This window comes from Ambystoma mexicanum (genome assembly GCF_040938575.1).
Source record: "Ambystoma mexicanum isolate Mex_15411 chromosome 12 unlocalized genomic scaffold, UKY_AmexF1_1 Mex_chr12_unloc.1, whole genome shotgun sequence".
Taxonomy (NCBI): domain Eukaryota; kingdom Metazoa; phylum Chordata; class Amphibia; order Caudata; family Ambystomatidae; genus Ambystoma; species Ambystoma mexicanum.
Window position 1 is genome coordinate 15,267,200 of NW_027182322.1, and position 14,238 is coordinate 15,281,437.

Below are 14,238 nucleotides of genomic sequence, written 5' to 3' on the forward strand. Positions count from 1 at the left end.
TGATATATTATAGGCAGGTTTGCCATACGGGCACCAGCGTTTTCTCAGACAAATAGATATGAATGTCGATGATCCTATAATCATGGCCCGAGTTGCAGTGTGAAATACAAAATAACCGGGACAAAATCACACTGATGTTTATGCAAATGGAGATGCCGGGGATTGAACCCGGGACCTCATACATGCGAAGCATGCGCTCTACCACTGAGCTACATCCCCTCGGTGTGCAGTGGGCCTGTCCTGCAGACATCTTTTCCTGGGAGAATTCTTCCGGTCAAAATATGCTGCCAACTGAAGCACTAGCAAAAGACCAGGGAAAACGGGAGCAAGACTGGAAAAGCACATGGTCAGCTGAAGCAGTGTGCATTATGCTTCTCCATAAGAGATGACTTCCAGGGGAAGTATTCCACCAGAGGATTACCGTGCTCAAAGAGCCATCTCGTGGACAGAGACCATATGACAGTCAAAAAAAGGGAAACAATTGGAGATGCCAGGGATTGGACCCAGGGCCTCATCCATGCAAAGCAAGTGCTCTACCACTGAGCTACATCCCCTCGGTATGCAGTGTGTCTGTCCCGCAGACATAATTTTCAGGGAGAACTCTTCTGGTCAAAACATTCTGCCGAGTGAAGCACTAGCAAAAGAGCAGGGAAAACTGGAGCAAGAATGGAAAACCTCATGGTCACACTGAAGCAGTGTGCATTTTGCTTCTCCATAAGAGATGACTTCCAGGGGAAGATTTCCACCAGAGGATTACTGTGCTCAAAGGGCCATCTAGTGGATAGAGATCATATGACAGTCAAAAAGAGAAACAAGTGGAAATGCCCCAGGTCCTCATACATGCAAAGCATGCGCTCTACCACTGAGCTACATCCCCGCTGAGAGGACGCTTCCTCATCACACCTAAAAGCTTCAGGAGGGAGTGGGCTAAGTAAGGAAAGGGGTTTGCAGTAGTGCATATGAAAAAACATGACAACTGCCAAATTACATCTTACTACTTACAATGACAAAGTTAAAGCGCCAGGTCGATCTCATCACGTTGGTGCCTGAGACATCACATAATGTGACACAGCCATCTCGGATAGATGCCCCAGATTTGAGAAGTGTAGTTATGGAGAAAAAATAAATATATATATATATATATATATATATATATATGTATGTCTTCAAACACCAAAAATGAGATAGCACCATTTCGCGCAGGAATTCCTCCAGCCGAAAGCCCACATATGTTGCTAGATAGACTGACACCTCTTTCGGATGTCCTTCTGTATTTGCTGGCTAGTGGAAAGCAACGTGGACCCACCACTCTATAGCTCTGCCGTCATGAGTGTCCCTAGCACACTCGGCAGATGTCGCTTCTCTAGGCAGACAAGCAGTGGAATTCTGCGGAAGGTCAATGGTGCTTCCATTGGTTTTGCCACTAGGCGATCCATTGCAGCCCTAGAATGAAGCATAACCCGCTGAATGCATTCAGGGTGTTCTGCGGTGGGAAAGGTCAGAGGGGGTGATAGTTGGTGAGCGTGCACAGCACCTCAGAATGACACCACTGCCTAGCAGGGGGACCGGTGGAGACACTATTTTCAGCCAATGCCCCTCTGTCTGAACGAGTCTGCCTTGTGTCATCCCGGTAAGAGATCAGGCTAACAGGCTTCCAATGAAAAAAGCAGACATCACACTGAAGCATGGTGCACCGTGCATGTCCACAATCATCGGCTCCAAAGAGAAGACGTTCAGGAACAGGATTTAGTATGGCAAAAGAACACATCATCCTAATTCCTATGTACAGGATAAAAAGCCCACAATTGAGGAAAAATATCACATGGAGATGCCTGGGATCGAACCTGTGGCCTCATACTTCCCAAGTATGTGCTCTACCACTGAGTTACATCCCCACTGCCAGCAAGGAACTGTGAAATCTACCAGATGCTGGCTGGCTGCTTGGGACTAACAGCGCCCAGAACTGACGGTAACTGTCGAATTGGAGTTTCCAAATGGCAGACTTCATTTTAGAGCCACCTGTGTCTGGTTGTCCATAGAAACATGCAGAAAGGCTGCCCCCCCATGCAATTCCCCTGACCAACTAATGAAAAATATCAATATGTTCAAGACTTTTGCTTTTAGAAGCCAGAGATAGGCCCCAGCAGCAGAGCTGGTAGGATATTCCAGCTCAAAACTAACAAGTTACAGAACCTGATCGACTTAGGTTGACAACAGAGGCACATCTGTGGCCACATCCAGTGAAAACAAATTATTTTTAAAGCTAGGCATCATATGCTACAAAGGTACAATGGTGGAGCTATACATTCGGAACCAAAACAATCGACTGAAAAGAAACGCAAGGCAATGCCAATACTTTCACGATTCTGCACCGTTAAAACTGTGGTGTGATGTTTCTCTCTGTGCATTTCTATTTGTAGTGATTGTGAAGGCATACAGGATGTTGACACTGGCAGGGACGTAAACCTCAGTGATATATTATAGGCAGGTTTGCCATACGGGCACCAGCGTTTTCTCAGACAAATAGATATGAATGTCGATGATCCTATAATCATGGCCCGAGTTGCAGTGTGAAATACAAAATAACCGGGACAAAATCACACTGATGTTTATGCAAATGGAGATGCCGGGGATTGAACCCGGGACCTCATACATGCGAAGCATGCGCTCTACCACTGAGCTACATCCCCTCGGTGTGCAGTGGGCCTGTCCTGCAGACATCTTTTCCTGGGAGAATTCTTCCGGTCAAAATATGCTGCCAACTGAAGCACTAGCAAAAGACCAGGGAAAACGGGAGCAAGACTGGAAAAGCACATGGTCAGCTGAAGCAGTGTGCATTATGCTTCTCCATAAGAGATGACTTCCAGGGGAAGTATTCCACCAGAGGATTACCGTGCTCAAAGAGCCATCTCGTGGACAGAGACCATATGACAGTCAAAAAAAGGGAAACAATTGGAGATGCCAGGGATTGGACCCAGGGCCTCATCCATGCAAAGCAAGTGCTCTACCACTGAGCTACATCCCCTCGGTATGCAGTGTGTCTGTCCCGCAGACATAATTTTCAGGGAGAACTCTTCTGGTCAAAACATTCTGCCGAGTGAAGCACTAGCAAAAGAGCAGGGAAAACTGGAGCAAGAATGGAAAACCTCATGGTCACACTGAAGCAGTGTGCATTTTGCTTCTCCATAAGAGATGACTTCCAGGGGAAGATTTCCACCAGAGGATTACTGTGCTCAAAGGGCCATCTAGTGGATAGAGATCATATGACAGTCAAAAAGAGAAACAAGTGGAAATGCCCCAGGTCCTCATACATGCAAAGCATGCGCTCTACCACTGAGCTACATCCCCGCTGAGAGGACGCTTCCTCATCACACCTAAAAGCTTCAGGAGGGAGTGGGCTAAGTAAGGAAAGGGGTTTGCAGTAGTGCATATGAAAAAACATGACAACTGCCAAATTACATCTTACTACTTACAATGACAAAGTTAAAGCGCCAGGTCGATCTCATCACGTTGGTGCCTGAGACATCACATAATGTGACACAGCCATCTCGGATAGATGCCCCAGATTTGAGAAGTGTAGTTATGGAGAAAAAATAAATATATATATATATATATATATATATATGTATGTCTTCAAACACCAAAAATGAGATAGCACCATTTCGCGCAGGAATTCCTCCAGCCGAAAGCCCACATATGTTGCTAGATAGACTGACACCTCTTTCGGATGTCCTTCTGTATTTGCTGGCTAGTGGAAAGCAACGTGGACCCACCACTCTATAGCTCTGCCGTCATGAGTGTCCCTAGCACACTCGGCAGATGTCGCTTCTCTAGGCAGACAAGCAGTGGAATTCTGCGGAAGGTCAATGGTGCTTCCATTGGTTTTGCCACTAGGCGATCCATTGCAGCCCTAGAATGAAGCATAACCCGCTGAATGCATTCAGGGTGTTCTGCGGTGGGAAAGGTCAGAGGGGGTGATAGTTGGTGAGCGTGCACAGCACCTCAGAATGACACCACTGCCTAGCAGGGGGACCGGTGGAGACACTATTTTCAGCCAATGCCCCTCTGTCTGAACGAGTCTGCCTTGTGTCATCCCGGTAAGAGATCAGGCTAACAGGCTTCCAATGAAAAAAGCAGACATCACACTGAAGCATGGTGCACCGTGCATGTCCACAATCATCGGCTCCAAAGAGAAGACGTTCAGGAACAGGATTTAGTATGGCAAAAGAACACATCATCCTAATTCCTATGTACAGGATAAAAAGCCCACAATTGAGGAAAAATATCACATGGAGATGCCTGGGATCGAACCTGTGGCCTCATACTTCCCAAGTATGTGCTCTACCACTGAGTTACATCCCCACTGCCAGCAAGGAACTGTGAAATCTACCAGATGCTGGCTGGCTGCTTGGGACTAACAGCGCCCAGAACTGACGGTAACTGTCGAATTGGAGTTTCCAAATGGCAGACTTCATTTTAGAGCCACCTGTGTCTGGTTGTCCATAGAAACATGCAGAAAGGCTGCCCCCCCATGCAATTCCCCTGACCAACTAATGAAAAATATCAATATGTTCAAGACTTTTGCTTTTAGAAGCCAGAGATAGGCCCCAGCAGCAGAGCTGGTAGGATATTCCAGCTCAAAACTAACAAGTTACAGAACCTGATCGACTTAGGTTGACAACAGAGGCACATCTGTGGCCACATCCAGTGAAAACAAATTATTTTTAAAGCTAGGCATCATATGCTACAAAGGTACAATGGTGGAGCTATACATTCGGAACCAAAACAATCGACTGAAAAGAAACGCAAGGCAATGCCAATACTTTCACGATTCTGCACCGTTAAAACTGTGGTGTGATGTTTCTCTCTGTGCATTTCTATTTGTAGTGATTGTGAAGGCATACAGGATGTTGACACTGGCAGGGACGTAAACCTCAGTGATATATTATAGGCAGGTTTGCCATACGGGCACCAGCGTTTTCTCAGACAAATAGATATGAATGTCGATGATCCTATAATCATGGCCCGAGTTGCAGTGTGAAATACAAAATAACCGGGACAAAATCACACTGATGTTTATGCAAATGGAGATGCCGGGGATTGAACCCGGGACCTCATACATGCGAAGCATGCGCTCTACCACTGAGCTACATCCCCTCGGTGTGCAGTGGGCCTGTCCTGCAGACATCTTTTCCTGGGAGAATTCTTCCGGTCAAAATATGCTGCCAACTGAAGCACTAGCAAAAGACCAGGGAAAACGGGAGCAAGACTGGAAAAGCACATGGTCAGCTGAAGCAGTGTGCATTATGCTTCTCCATAAGAGATGACTTCCAGGGGAAGTATTCCACCAGAGGATTACCGTGCTCAAAGAGCCATCTCGTGGACAGAGACCATATGACAGTCAAAAAAAGGGAAACAATTGGAGATGCCAGGGATTGGACCCAGGGCCTCATCCATGCAAAGCAAGTGCTCTACCACTGAGCTACATCCCCTCGGTATGCAGTGTGTCTGTCCCGCAGACATAATTTTCAGGGAGAACTCTTCTGGTCAAAACATTCTGCCGAGTGAAGCACTAGCAAAAGAGCAGGGAAAACTGGAGCAAGAATGGAAAACCTCATGGTCACACTGAAGCAGTGTGCATTTTGCTTCTCCATAAGAGATGACTTCCAGGGGAAGATTTCCACCAGAGGATTACTGTGCTCAAAGGGCCATCTAGTGGATAGAGATCATATGACAGTCAAAAAGAGAAACAAGTGGAAATGCCCCAGGTCCTCATACATGCAAAGCATGCGCTCTACCACTGAGCTACATCCCCGCTGAGAGGACGCTTCCTCATCACACCTAAAAGCTTCAGGAGGGAGTGGGCTAAGTAAGGAAAGGGGTTTGCAGTAGTGCATATGAAAAAACATGACAACTGCCAAATTACATCTTACTACTTACAATGACAAAGTTAAAGCGCCAGGTCGATCTCATCACGTTGGTGCCTGAGACATCACATAATGTGACACAGCCATCTCGGATAGATGCCCCAGATTTGAGAAGTGTAGTTATGGAGAAAAAATAAATATATATATATATATATATATATATATGTATGTCTTCAAACACCAAAAATGAGATAGCACCATTTCGCGCAGGAATTCCTCCAGCCGAAAGCCCACATATGTTGCTAGATAGACTGACACCTCTTTCGGATGTCCTTCTGTATTTGCTGGCTAGTGGAAAGCAACGTGGACCCACCACTCTATAGCTCTGCCGTCATGAGTGTCCCTAGCACACTCGGCAGATGTCGCTTCTCTAGGCAGACAAGCAGTGGAATTCTGCGGAAGGTCAATGGTGCTTCCATTGGTTTTGCCACTAGGCGATCCATTGCAGCCCTAGAATGAAGCATAACCCGCTGAATGCATTCAGGGTGTTCTGCGGTGGGAAAGGTCAGAGGGGGTGATAGTTGGTGAGCGTGCACAGCACCTCAGAATGACACCACTGCCTAGCAGGGGGACCGGTGGAGACACTATTTTCAGCCAATGCCCCTCTGTCTGAACGAGTCTGCCTTGTGTCATCCCGGTAAGAGATCAGGCTAACAGGCTTCCAATGAAAAAAGCAGACATCACACTGAAGCATGGTGCACCGTGCATGTCCACAATCATCGGCTCCAAAGAGAAGACGTTCAGGAACAGGATTTAGTATGGCAAAAGAACACATCATCCTAATTCCTATGTACAGGATAAAAAGCCCACAATTGAGGAAAAATATCACATGGAGATGCCTGGGATCGAACCTGTGGCCTCATACTTCCCAAGTATGTGCTCTACCACTGAGTTACATCCCCACTGCCAGCAAGGAACTGTGAAATCTACCAGATGCTGGCTGGCTGCTTGGGACTAACAGCGCCCAGAACTGACGGTAACTGTCGAATTGGAGTTTCCAAATGGCAGACTTCATTTTAGAGCCACCTGTGTCTGGTTGTCCATAGAAACATGCAGAAAGGCTGCCCCCCCATGCAATTCCCCTGACCAACTAATGAAAAATATCAATATGTTCAAGACTTTTGCTTTTAGAAGCCAGAGATAGGCCCCAGCAGCAGAGCTGGTAGGATATTCCAGCTCAAAACTAACAAGTTACAGAACCTGATCGACTTAGGTTGACAACAGAGGCACATCTGTGGCCACATCCAGTGAAAACAAATTATTTTTAAAGCTAGGCATCATATGCTACAAAGGTACAATGGTGGAGCTATACATTCGGAACCAAAACAATCGACTGAAAAGAAACGCAAGGCAATGCCAATACTTTCACGATTCTGCACCGTTAAAACTGTGGTGTGATGTTTCTCTCTGTGCATTTCTATTTGTAGTGATTGTGAAGGCATACAGGATGTTGACACTGGCAGGGACGTAAACCTCAGTGATATATTATAGGCAGGTTTGCCATACGGGCACCAGCGTTTTCTCAGACAAATAGATATGAATGTCGATGATCCTATAATCATGGCCCGAGTTGCAGTGTGAAATACAAAATAACCGGGACAAAATCACACTGATGTTTATGCAAATGGAGATGCCGGGGATTGAACCCGGGACCTCATACATGCGAAGCATGCGCTCTACCACTGAGCTACATCCCCTCGGTGTGCAGTGGGCCTGTCCTGCAGACATCTTTTCCTGGGAGAATTCTTCCGGTCAAAATATGCTGCCAACTGAAGCACTAGCAAAAGACCAGGGAAAACGGGAGCAAGACTGGAAAAGCACATGGTCAGCTGAAGCAGTGTGCATTATGCTTCTCCATAAGAGATGACTTCCAGGGGAAGTATTCCACCAGAGGATTACCGTGCTCAAAGAGCCATCTCGTGGACAGAGACCATATGACAGTCAAAAAAAGGGAAACAATTGGAGATGCCAGGGATTGGACCCAGGGCCTCATCCATGCAAAGCAAGTGCTCTACCACTGAGCTACATCCCCTCGGTATGCAGTGTGTCTGTCCCGCAGACATAATTTTCAGGGAGAACTCTTCTGGTCAAAACATTCTGCCGAGTGAAGCACTAGCAAAAGAGCAGGGAAAACTGGAGCAAGAATGGAAAACCTCATGGTCACACTGAAGCAGTGTGCATTTTGCTTCTCCATAAGAGATGACTTCCAGGGGAAGATTTCCACCAGAGGATTACTGTGCTCAAAGGGCCATCTAGTGGATAGAGATCATATGACAGTCAAAAAGAGAAACAAGTGGAAATGCCCCAGGTCCTCATACATGCAAAGCATGCGCTCTACCACTGAGCTACATCCCCGCTGAGAGGACGCTTCCTCATCACACCTAAAAGCTTCAGGAGGGAGTGGGCTAAGTAAGGAAAGGGGTTTGCAGTAGTGCATATGAAAAAACATGACAACTGCCAAATTACATCTTACTACTTACAATGACAAAGTTAAAGCGCCAGGTCGATCTCATCACGTTGGTGCCTGAGACATCACATAATGTGACACAGCCATCTCGGATAGATGCCCCAGATTTGAGAAGTGTAGTTATGGAGAAAAAATAAATATATATATATATATATATATATATATATATGTATGTCTTCAAACACCAAAAATGAGATAGCACCATTTCGCGCAGGAATTCCTCCAGCCGAAAGCCCACATATGTTGCTAGATAGACTGACACCTCTTTCGGATGTCCTTCTGTATTTGCTGGCTAGTGGAAAGCAACGTGGACCCACCACTCTATAGCTCTGCCGTCATGAGTGTCCCTAGCACACTCGGCAGATGTCGCTTCTCTAGGCAGACAAGCAGTGGAATTCTGCGGAAGGTCAATGGTGCTTCCATTGGTTTTGCCACTAGGCGATCCATTGCAGCCCTAGAATGAAGCATAACCCGCTGAATGCATTCAGGGTGTTCTGCGGTGGGAAAGGTCAGAGGGGGTGATAGTTGGTGAGCGTGCACAGCACCTCAGAATGACACCACTGCCTAGCAGGGGGACCGGTGGAGACACTATTTTCAGCCAATGCCCCTCTGTCTGAACGAGTCTGCCTTGTGTCATCCCGGTAAGAGATCAGGCTAACAGGCTTCCAATGAAAAAAGCAGACATCACACTGAAGCATGGTGCACCGTGCATGTCCACAATCATCGGCTCCAAAGAGAAGACGTTCAGGAACAGGATTTAGTATGGCAAAAGAACACATCATCCTAATTCCTATGTACAGGATAAAAAGCCCACAATTGAGGAAAAATATCACATGGAGATGCCTGGGATCGAACCTGTGGCCTCATACTTCCCAAGTATGTGCTCTACCACTGAGTTACATCCCCACTGCCAGCAAGGAACTGTGAAATCTACCAGATGCTGGCTGGCTGCTTGGGACTAACAGCGCCCAGAACTGACGGTAACTGTCGAATTGGAGTTTCCAAATGGCAGACTTCATTTTAGAGCCACCTGTGTCTGGTTGTCCATAGAAACATGCAGAAAGGCTGCCCCCCCATGCAATTCCCCTGACCAACTAATGAAAAATATCAATATGTTCAAGACTTTTGCTTTTAGAAGCCAGAGATAGGCCCCAGCAGCAGAGCTGGTAGGATATTCCAGCTCAAAACTAACAAGTTACAGAACCTGATCGACTTAGGTTGACAACAGAGGCACATCTGTGGCCACATCCAGTGAAAACAAATTATTTTTAAAGCTAGGCATCATATGCTACAAAGGTACAATGGTGGAGCTATACATTCGGAACCAAAACAATCGACTGAAAAGAAACGCAAGGCAATGCCAATACTTTCACGATTCTGCACCGTTAAAACTGTGGTGTGATGTTTCTCTCTGTGCATTTCTATTTGTAGTGATTGTGAAGGCATACAGGATGTTGACACTGGCAGGGACGTAAACCTCAGTGATATATTATAGGCAGGTTTGCCATACGGGCACCAGCGTTTTCTCAGACAAATAGATATGAATGTCGATGATCCTATAATCATGGCCCGAGTTGCAGTGTGAAATACAAAATAACCGGGACAAAATCACACTGATGTTTATGCAAATGGAGATGCCGGGGATTGAACCCGGGACCTCATACATGCGAAGCATGCGCTCTACCACTGAGCTACATCCCCTCGGTGTGCAGTGGGCCTGTCCTGCAGACATCTTTTCCTGGGAGAATTCTTCCGGTCAAAATATGCTGCCAACTGAAGCACTAGCAAAAGACCAGGGAAAACGGGAGCAAGACTGGAAAAGCACATGGTCAGCTGAAGCAGTGTGCATTATGCTTCTCCATAAGAGATGACTTCCAGGGGAAGTATTCCACCAGAGGATTACCGTGCTCAAAGAGCCATCTCGTGGACAGAGACCATATGACAGTCAAAAAAAGGGAAACAATTGGAGATGCCAGGGATTGGACCCAGGGCCTCATCCATGCAAAGCAAGTGCTCTACCACTGAGCTACATCCCCTCGGTATGCAGTGTGTCTGTCCCGCAGACATAATTTTCAGGGAGAACTCTTCTGGTCAAAACATTCTGCCGAGTGAAGCACTAGCAAAAGAGCAGGGAAAACTGGAGCAAGAATGGAAAACCTCATGGTCACACTGAAGCAGTGTGCATTTTGCTTCTCCATAAGAGATGACTTCCAGGGGAAGATTTCCACCAGAGGATTACTGTGCTCAAAGGGCCATCTAGTGGATAGAGATCATATGACAGTCAAAAAGAGAAACAAGTGGAAATGCCCCAGGTCCTCATACATGCAAAGCATGCGCTCTACCACTGAGCTACATCCCCGCTGAGAGGACGCTTCCTCATCACACCTAAAAGCTTCAGGAGGGAGTGGGCTAAGTAAGGAAAGGGGTTTGCAGTAGTGCATATGAAAAAACATGACAACTGCCAAATTACATCTTACTACTTACAATGACAAAGTTAAAGCGCCAGGTCGATCTCATCACGTTGGTGCCTGAGACATCACATAATGTGACACAGCCATCTCGGATAGATGCCCCAGATTTGAGAAGTGTAGTTATGGAGAAAAAATAAATATATATATATATATATATATATATATATATGTATGTCTTCAAACACCAAAAATGAGATAGCACCATTTCGCGCAGGAATTCCTCCAGCCGAAAGCCCACATATGTTGCTAGATAGACTGACACCTCTTTCGGATGTCCTTCTGTATTTGCTGGCTAGTGGAAAGCAACGTGGACCCACCACTCTATAGCTCTGCCGTCATGAGTGTCCCTAGCACACTCGGCAGATGTCGCTTCTCTAGGCAGACAAGCAGTGGAATTCTGCGGAAGGTCAATGGTGCTTCCATTGGTTTTGCCACTAGGCGATCCATTGCAGCCCTAGAATGAAGCATAACCCGCTGAATGCATTCAGGGTGTTCTGCGGTGGGAAAGGTCAGAGGGGGTGATAGTTGGTGAGCGTGCACAGCACCTCAGAATGACACCACTGACTAGCAGGGGGACCGGTGGAGACACTATTTTCAGCCAATGCCCCTCTGTCTGAACGAGTCTGCCTTGTGTCATCCCGGTAAGAGATCAGGCTAACAGGCTTCCAATGAAAAAAGCAGACATCACACTGAAGCATGGTGCACCGTGCATGTCCACAATCATCGGCTCCAAAGAGAAGACGTTCAGGAACAGGATTTAGTATGGCAAAAGAACACATCATCCTAATTCCTATGTACAGGATAAAAAGCCCACAATTGAGGAAAAATATCACATGGAGATGCCTGGGATCGAACCTGTGGCCTCATACTTCCCAAGTATGTGCTCTACCACTGAGTTACATCCCCACTGCCAGCAAGGAACTGTGAAATCTACCAGATGCTGGCTGGCTGCTTGGGACTAACAGCGCCCAGAACTGACGGTAACTGTCGAATTGGAGTTTCCAAATGGCAGACTTCATTTTAGAGCCACCTGTGTCTGGTTGTCCATAGAAACATGCAGAAAGGCTGCCCCCCCATGCAATTCCCCTGACCAACTAATGAAAAATATCAATATGTTCAAGACTTTTGCTTTTAGAAGCCAGAGATAGGCCCCAGCAGCAGAGCTGGTAGGATATTCCAGCTCAAAACTAACAAGTTACAGAACCTGATCGACTTAGGTTGACAACAGAGGCACATCTGTGGCCACATCCAGTGAAAACAAATTATTTTTAAAGCTAGGCATCATATGCTACAAAGGTACAATGGTGGAGCTATACATTCGGAACCAAAACAATCGACTGAAAAGAAACGCAAGGCAATGCCAATACTTTCACGATTCTGCACCGTTAAAACTGTGGTGTGATGTTTCTCTCTGTGCATTTCTATTTGTAGTGATTGTGAAGGCATACAGGATGTTGACACTGGCAGGGACGTAAACCTCAGTGATATATTATAGGCAGGTTTGCCATACGGGCACCAGCGTTTTCTCAGACAAATAGATATGAATGTCGATGATCCTATAATCATGGCCCGAGTTGCAGTGTGAAATACAAAATAACCGGGACAAAATCACACTGATGTTTATGCAAATGGAGATGCCGGGGATTGAACCCGGGACCTCATACATGCGAAGCATGCGCTCTACCACTGAGCTACATCCCCTCGGTGTGCAGTGGGCCTGTCCTGCAGACATCTTTTCCTGGGAGAATTCTTCCGGTCAAAATATGCTGCCAACTGAAGCACTAGCAAAAGACCAGGGAAAACGGGAGCAAGACTGGAAAAGCACATGGTCAGCTGAAGCAGTGTGCATTATGCTTCTCCATAAGAGATGACTTCCAGGGGAAGTATTCCACCAGAGGATTACCGTGCTCAAAGAGCCATCTCGTGGACAGAGACCATATGACAGTCAAAAAAAGGGAAACAATTGGAGATGCCAGGGATTGGACCCAGGGCCTCATCCATGCAAAGCAAGTGCTCTACCACTGAGCTACATCCCCTCGGTATGCAGTGTGTCTGTCCCGCAGACATAATTTTCAGGGAGAACTCTTCTGGTCAAAACATTCTGCCGAGTGAAGCACTAGCAAAAGAGCAGGGAAAACTGGAGCAAGAATGGAAAACCTCATGGTCACACTGAAGCAGTGTGCATTTTGCTTCTCCATAAGAGATGACTTCCAGGGGAAGATTTCCACCAGAGGATTACTGTGCTCAAAGGGCCATCTAGTGGATAGAGATCATATGACAGTCAAAAAGAGAAACAAGTGGAAATGCCCCAGGTCCTCATACATGCAAAGCATGCGCTCTACCACTGAGCTACATCCCCGCTGAGAGGACGCTTCCTCATCACACCTAAAAGCTTCAGGAGGGAGTGGGCTAAGTAAGGAAAGGGGTTTGCAGTAGTGCATATGAAAAAACATGACAACTGCCAAATTACATCTTACTACTTACAATGACAAAGTTAAAGCGCCAGGTCGATCTCATCACGTTGGTGCCTGAGACATCACATAATGTGACACAGCCATCTCGGATAGATGCCCCAGATTTGAGAAGTGTAGTTATGGAGAAAAAATAAATATATATATATATATATATATATATATATATGTATGTCTTCAAACACCAAAAATGAGATAGCACCATTTCGCGCAGGAATTCCTCCAGCCGAAAGCCCACATATGTTGCTAGATAGACTGACACCTCTTTCGGATGTCCTTCTGTATTTGCTGGCTAGTGGAAAGCAACGTGGACCCACCACTCTATAGCTCTGCCGTCATGAGTGTCCCTAGCACACTCGGCAGATGTCGCTTCTCTAGGCAGACAAGCAGTGGAATTCTGCGGAAGGTCAATGGTGCTTCCATTGGTTTTGCCACTAGGCGATCCATTGCAGCCCTAGAATGAAGCATAACCCGCTGAATGCATTCAGGGTGTTCTGCGGTGGGAAAGGTCAGAGGGGGTGATAGTTGGTGAGCGTGCACAGCACCTCAGAATGACACCACTGCCTAGCAGGGGGACCGGTGGAGACACTATTTTCAGCCAATGCCCCTCTGTCTGAACGAGTCTGCCTTGTGTCATCCCGGTAAGAGATCAGGCTAACAGGCTTCCAATGAAAAAAGCAGACATCACACTGAAGCATGGTGCACCGTGCATGTCCACAATCATCGGCTCCAAAGAGAAGACGTTCAGGAACAGGATTTAGTATGGCAAAAGAACACATCATCCTAATTCCTATGTACAGGATAAAAAGCCCACAATTGAGGAAAAATATCACATGGAGATGCCTGGGATCGAACCTGTGGCCTCATACTTCCCAAGTATGTGCTCTACCACTGAGTTACAT

The 14,238-nt window shown here is 46.5% G+C and overlaps 6 non-coding genes across 6 annotated transcripts; all 6 read right to left on the reverse strand.

Moving 5' to 3' along the window:
* Positions 1-147: 147 nt before the first annotated feature.
* Positions 148-219, reverse strand: TRNAA-CGC (transfer RNA alanine (anticodon CGC)). Its single transcript has one exon. It is a non-coding gene; the product is annotated as a tRNA-Ala (tRNA).
* A 2,399-nt stretch (positions 220-2,618) lies between these two features.
* Positions 2,619-2,690, reverse strand: TRNAA-CGC (transfer RNA alanine (anticodon CGC)). The gene has a single exon. It is a non-coding gene; the product is annotated as a tRNA-Ala (tRNA).
* Positions 2,691-5,085: 2,395 nt separating this feature from the next.
* TRNAA-CGC (transfer RNA alanine (anticodon CGC)) lies at positions 5,086-5,157 on the reverse strand. Its single transcript has one exon. It is a non-coding gene; the product is annotated as a tRNA-Ala (tRNA).
* A 2,395-nt stretch (positions 5,158-7,552) lies between these two features.
* On the reverse strand, positions 7,553-7,624 carry TRNAA-CGC (transfer RNA alanine (anticodon CGC)). The gene has a single exon. It is a non-coding gene; the product is annotated as a tRNA-Ala (tRNA).
* A 2,399-nt stretch (positions 7,625-10,023) lies between these two features.
* On the reverse strand, positions 10,024-10,095 carry TRNAA-CGC (transfer RNA alanine (anticodon CGC)). Its single transcript has one exon. It is a non-coding gene; the product is annotated as a tRNA-Ala (tRNA).
* Positions 10,096-12,494: 2,399 nt separating this feature from the next.
* Positions 12,495-12,566, reverse strand: TRNAA-CGC (transfer RNA alanine (anticodon CGC)). Its single transcript has one exon. It is a non-coding gene; the product is annotated as a tRNA-Ala (tRNA).
* Between the last annotated feature and the right edge of the window lie 1,672 nt (positions 12,567-14,238).